Genomic DNA, 6636 nt, shown 5'->3' with positions numbered 1-6636 from the left:
GAGGCGGCGTCACAAGGGCCGCGGGGACGCGGCACCGGTCACCCGCGAGGTCGCCGGGGAAACGACCGCCTCGGGGAGCCCGGCCTTCCGCCCGGTCCGGGACCCACGCACGGGAATCTCACCGCCAGCGCCCCCGCGGCGCATCGGCGGTCCCGCGCGCGAGCCCCCACCCGGGACGGACCGACCCGGACCCGCCGTCGGCGACGGACCCACGGCGACGCCTCGTCGAGGCCGAGCCCGCGTCCTCGCCGAGCCGGTCGCGGCTCCACCCCCGCACACGTCACCGACCGTCTCACGGCGACCGGTCGCCCGGGCGCACGGCGAGGATCGGCGACGGCGAGGGCGGACGGGAGCCCCACCCCGGACGGGGAAGCGGACGGGGAGAGACCCGCGGAGCGCACGGCCCGGGGCCGCCGGGGAAACCAGGCGGGATCCCACCGCCCCCCCACGGGGGCGGTCCCGCCATCGCCCGCGACGCCCGGAAGCCGGAGCCCGGCGGAGTCCGAAGAGCACCCCTCACGGGAGGAGTCACCTCCTCCCGCGAGGAGAGAACGCCCGCGTCCACCAGCCCCGTCGACGGGGACTCCCACGCGCGACTCCGCCGACGTCCGCACGCCGGGGAGGACGACCGCCTCGGCGGCCTCGCTCGAGAGAACCCCACACGCGTACGGCCCCCTTCCTCCGGGGGACGGGCACCCACCGTCGCGGCGCCCGGCGCGAGGGGCGCGACGGGCCACCCGGGCCCACGCCGGCGCCGGCACACCGCCGTCGGCGCCAACGGCCGGCGACACGGGACGGGAGCGGGCGGAGAGCCCCTCGCGGCGGCGGCGGCGGCAGCAGCGGCGGCGGCGACGGCGACGGGAGGGTGAGGGGAGGGGCGGGACCGACCGGGACGTCCGCCACACCACCGACCCCCAACACACCCCCCCCACCGGACACACCACGCGCCAGCGGAGCGAGACCTCGGCGCACGCTCGCGGGCAGGCCCCCGAGAGAGCCGGACACCGGCCGGGACCCCCCCGCGGGACCCTCCCCCAGCTCGGAGGGGGGAGGCGCGGGCACGCATCGGATCGGGACAGACGCGTCGGACGGCTGACTTTCGCGCAGCGAGAACGTAGGCGGGCGGGCAGACGCGGGGGGGGAGGCGGGCACCTCCCCACCTCTTCGCAAAGCACGCCCCGCTCGGATCGCTAGAGAAGAAACTTTGCTCACTGAGGGTGGACCGAACCCGGCCCACCGGCCCCCGTCGGTCCGCAGAGGCGGGATCCGTCCGCGGGAGTGGCCAGGCGAGGGGGGGTCTGCGGTATAGGTAAGCACGGGGCACACGTCGAGCACTCGCGGTCAGAGGCCGGGGCGACCTCACGTTATCTTCCGCTCAGTCCGCCGGGTGGCACGGCAGAACGGCCCACGGCCCGCCACGATCGCTCGACACGCCCGCGCGCGGCCAACCGGGAGAGGCGGCGCGCGGGCGTGCGCCCGCCCCAAGGACCGAGTCGCACCCGCGACACGGCCGTCAAGAAGCGGCAGGCGGCCTTCGCCGCCGCCGCCCTCTCTCTCACCGCCTCGACCCCCCTTTTCTCTGGCCGATGGCCTCGAGAAGCCCGCCAACGCGGACGGGGCAGCCCCGCCACAGCGGCGACCGGAGCAGAGACACCGGGGGACACGGGAACGGCACCACCGCTCAGCCTCGGGCACCTCGAGTCGACCCGGAGCGCTCCAGGAGCACCGCGAAGGGCCGACGACGCACGGAACGCGGCTCGCGCGCCCGAGGAGGACGCGCGGCACGGCGGGGGAAACGCGGGCCCCTGCCCCACCGCGGGGAGGGGCCGACCCACCGCCAAGGCACCAGGGCGCGGGAGGGGTGATCCCCTCTCCCGCACGTCTGGGTCCCCGACCACGAGGAGAGGGCGGGGAAGGCGAAGGTCAGGCCGGATACCGCACCCCTGCCTTCCGCACACCACCGGCAGGTGGGGCGGAGAAGCGAGGGGCCCGCTGGCAGCACGAGAAGAGCGGTCCCATTCGCAGTGAATGTCCGTCCCTCGCCTGGCGCGGCTTAGGCCCGGCCCGGGGAGAGCACCACGTCACCACATCGATCGCGAGAAGGGAGGCGAAAACGGCCAGACCCCGCCACCCGGGAGGGCAGGGCGCCGAGTCGGGAAAGACAAAAGCGAGCCTGAGTTTCAAAACACGAGACAAAACCAAAACAGCAGCCGAGCAGGAAGAAACGCCTCGGGAAAAGGCAACCCCCTCGTAAAAGGCCAAAAAAGGGGGAAGGGGGGAGAGTCGAGCGCGGGTGGCGCACGCCCGCCGTATCCCAGCACTCGTGAGCAGCCTCGGGATGGCCCAAGCACGCGAATGCGGGAGAGAGCCCCAAACAAATCAAAAAAAAACAAAAACACAGAAAGCGCGGGGAACCAGCACTCGGGAGGCCGGGGCGGTGGCAGGGCCGGTCTTACAGAAACAGCCCCTCGCTCAGATAACCAAAAAAAAAAAAAAAAAAAAAAAAAAAAAAAAGGAAAAGCAGCCGGTAGAGGCCGGGGTAGGAAAAGGCAGGCGAGGACAGCCACCAGAAAGAAGCCCAACTTTAAAAAGCCTCGCCCGCTCCCCGAACCCCCCCGGGTGAGAGCGACGGACAAACCCAGCAGCACGGGAACGCCTGACACGCAAAGGGGCACCGGGGCCCCGCCAAAGTCCACGGAAAAGTCGGGTTGTCCCAAACGCCGCCTCACCGAGGCCCGTGGCGGGAAGCGCGCGGGGAGCAGAGGGCCCCCGGCCGGCGCCTCGTCCGCCCGCCACACCGAACACCTCCGGGTCGCCGTCGATGTCGGAACCCGGAGGCGGCCTCGAGATCGGAGCACTCGGACGTCCAAAGAGCCTGCGCGCCGGCACGACGGGCTCCCGAAGCGCGCGGAGGGCGGCAGAAAAGCCACAGAGACGGGCGTCCGAGGAGAGCGGCTCCGTCCACCCCTCGGCGACAACCACCGAGGGACAGCGTGTCAGCACTTACCTGCAGGTACAAAACGCCCGCGTCGCCAAGCTAAAAGTGCGTGCCCGGAAGCGGGGCGAGTCCACCGGTGACGGCGGCCTCCCGGAACCGAGTCCCGGCCACCCGTGTCCAGGACGTCCCCATCAGAGACACGACCGGAGCCCACAGGGATAGCTGGTCGACCCCTCTGGGGGCAGAAAGGGACCCCGGCGACGACTCGAGAGCCGTAGCGGGCCGGGCACACCTTCCCCGGCCGGTGAGCGGAACGCGGAGCGGGGGGCGGGGGGGGACTCACCCGCGGCAGGCACCTCCGACGAACGGACCGCGCGAGGGCACGCGGGCGGGCGAGGCCGCGTCTGCGCCGGGCGACCGCCTACCCGGGGACCGGTCCCTGACTCCCGAGGAGCCAGGGCCGGCCGGCGGCCGAGCGGCCCCGTCCCAACTCCAGCCCCCAAGGCTCGGGCTCGCTCCGTCCGCTAGGCCTCCGCTCGCGGAAGAGCTCTCCGGAAAGTCCCGGACCAGCCGCACCAGCAGACGCGGAGCCCGGGAGCGCGGCGACAGCCTGCCCTCCCGCGAACCCGCAGGTCCAAACTACGACAGACAGGCGACGCAGCGCCACCGCGCCACCGCGGCCGCAGGGCCGCCCGGCTCCCCGGAGCAGCCGGGACTCTGCCCGGCTCACCACGGCCACACGTCATCCCTTGGCCCGGCCGCGGAAGTCAAAGGGATGCCTGCTATATAAAAGCGGCCGCCAGGTGGCGCTCGCCTTCAACTCCACTTGCACTTCCACGGGATCGCTCGCCCGCCCGACTCCCAGACCCGGAGGGGACGTGGAAAAAAAAAAAAATCACACGGAGAGGCGCTCCGCTGGGCTCTCGCCATCCTCCCCGCCCTCGCTCCCACCCTCGGCCGCCAGCCCCGGGCGCCTAAAAACAAAAGAAAAGAGGAAAGCCAGCGGCGTGCCGGGGGCCGGGCGGGCTCCGGCCGCGAAAGCGAAACAAACCACGGGAAGGACAGCTGAGGGAACCCATCGGCCCCTCCCGGAGAAAAACGGGAGGAAACGAGAGGCTCTTGCTCCGAGACACACAGACCCAGCTAGGTCCACGACCCCGGGACCGATTGACACACAAAGTCCGTCCGCCTGACAGCCAGCCGAGTCGGGGGCGGGAGGGGACTGACTCCGCCGAGACCGTGACGGCAGGTCAGGTCCTTCCCGGCACCCGAGTCACAGAACACGCCAGGATCGATCCCGCCGCGGCTTCGCGTCTCGGGCTGCGCTCCGCGCGGGCGGCCGGGGAGAGAGGTGTTGATCTTTGGGGCCTCAGGATCGTGGGGGTGGCGGAGCCGATCAAGGGGTGGAGCGCCTGCCTAGTAAGTTTAACCGTGTGCTCCAGAGCAGGCAGATTCGCTAGTCCAGTCAGGAGGAGGAGGAGGAGGAGGAGGAGGAGGAGGAGGAGAGCATGTCTGTCTGAGTTTCAAAAAAAAAACAACCTCTCCGAGGGCCGGGCGGGCCTCCGGCCGCGAAAGCCAAACAAACCACGGGAGGACCGAGGGACAGACACCTCCTTGAGCCCAACGGCCCCATCTGGAGAACACAGGGGGGAAACGAAACGAGCGGCTCTTTCTCCGAGACATGACAGACAGACAGTCCAAGGTCCACGACGCCGGGACCGATTCATACAGAAAGTCCGCCTGACAACCGACTCCACACCCCACTCACCCCGAGACCTCCCAGGAGTCAGATCCCGGCCGTGGCTTCTCATCCCACCCCACATTCGTTCCACGCAGCGTCCGCTAGGTGACGCCCCGGGACCTTGGAAATCGTCCCATCCCTGACAGGGCAGCCCCGAGGAAGTCAAAACTGCCCCTTCCTTCGTGAGGCTTGTGAATTCACGGCGGGCAGCGACGAGAGAAAGAGAAGCGGCAAGGGCCTTGGGAGACCCCAGAGAGGAGTTCAAAAAGGAAACCGGACCCAGAGGTGTACAGACAGCGCTTCTTCCCCGCCCCCCCCGCCCCCCCCCCCCCACACGCACAGAGTCCATCTGTCCCGCCCTGTCCAGACAGAAGCCCAGGAGGACTCTCCGGGGATGCTGCTGTTTCCAGCAGTTCAGGATCTGATAGCGGTTTCAACTTCACTCTCCTCGTCTGCAAAATCGCACCCCCCCCTCCCTCCCGTGTCCCTGTCCCTTCCCGGGTCCTCGGTGTCACTCACTTCACATCCCCTCCCTCCCCTGTGTCCCTGTTTGACAGGGAAGAAGAAAAGAACCCCGCCGCCGCCGCCGCCGCCGCCGCCGCCGTCGCGCAGATACACGTAAAGGACAGCGCCTCTCAGCTCCTCACCACACAGCATCAGTGGGGGTCACAGTGACACGAACACGACACGACACGAGAGAGCCTCCTCTGACAGGGAACGATGAGAACCGGGGGCCCGGCCCGCCCCCGCCCGGGAATATCAAGTCGGGCCCTGGCACCGGCTGGGGTGCTGTTGGGAATACATTGGCCGTGTGTGGCCTCCACAGAGCACTCGGGAAGCTCCACTTGTCCAGCATCCACACAGGGTTTGGTCTGTCGGTCTAAACATCAAATGCCTGCTTTTTTTTTTTTTCCTACGTGATTTAAGAAGGTAGTGTGTCAAAATAACTACGACTCTGACTCTATGATTTTAGACGCATGATGCATTCAGACAGAATGCTCGTGACATCTGAAAGTACAATGGGGTGTAGTTTGAGCTATATACAGTGTGTCGCATTTGTGTTTTATGGAACATAGCTGGTATAAATTCACATCAGGAACATCAGAGAGAGTTATGACTTCAGGATGTCAGATGGAACCCCCATCACGTTACCCATCAAGAAATAGTTACAGAGGATACACCAGATACACCAAAGGAAATGGGGAGGAGGCTCCTGTAGGTGTCACCTGGCTGGCAGGCACGGCCAGGAGTGAGAGGGGAGCTCCTTTATTCAAACAGAGTTATGTTTTGAGAACACTTTCAGGTTCCCAGCAAAGCTGAAAAGAAGGGAGGAAGGGAGAAAGGAAGGAGGGAGGGAAGAAGGACGGAGGGAGGGAGGGAGGGAGGCAGAGAGAGGGAGAGAGAGAGAGAGAGAGAGAGAGAGAGAGAGAGGAATACAAAGAGAGAGATAAAGAGTTAGAGAAGTAGACAGAAATGCAGAGTGAGCTAAGAAAGAACTAAGTGGAGAGAGAGGTAGAGAGAGTTAAGAGAGAGGTAGAGACAGAGAGAGGAAAGGAGGGAGAGAGAGGGAGGGAGGGAGAGAGAGAAATGTAAACGGAAACAGAAGTAGAGAGAGAGTTGAGAGAGAGAGGGAGGGAGAGAGAGAGAGAGAGAGAGAGAGAGAGAGAGAGAGAGACTCTACCTCCCTTTCTCCTCTACCTCTTATCTTCTCTCTGCCTCTCTCCTCTCTCTCTGAACTTTCTGTTTACCTTTCTCCCTCCCTCCCTCCCTCCCTCCTCCCTCCTCCTCACAGGTGAGAGATTTTCTCTGGAGTTAGGTCTTTTGCCACGAAGGGGAGCCCTGGCCCGCCTCGGAGGCCCACAACAGCCCTCAGACTCAGCAGAGGGCCCACGCTCGGGCGTCCTGCTGTCCTTGCCCTATTTCACCGGGAGATGGCGGGAGAGAACCGCTTAGGACG

The sequence above is a fragment of the Castor canadensis genome, chromosome 3 (assembly GCF_047511655.1).
Source record: "Castor canadensis chromosome 3, mCasCan1.hap1v2, whole genome shotgun sequence".
Classification (NCBI taxonomy): Eukaryota; Metazoa; Chordata; class Mammalia; order Rodentia; family Castoridae; genus Castor; species Castor canadensis.
The sequence above is the reverse complement of the archived record's forward strand: the minus strand, read 5'-3'. Positions refer to the sequence as shown.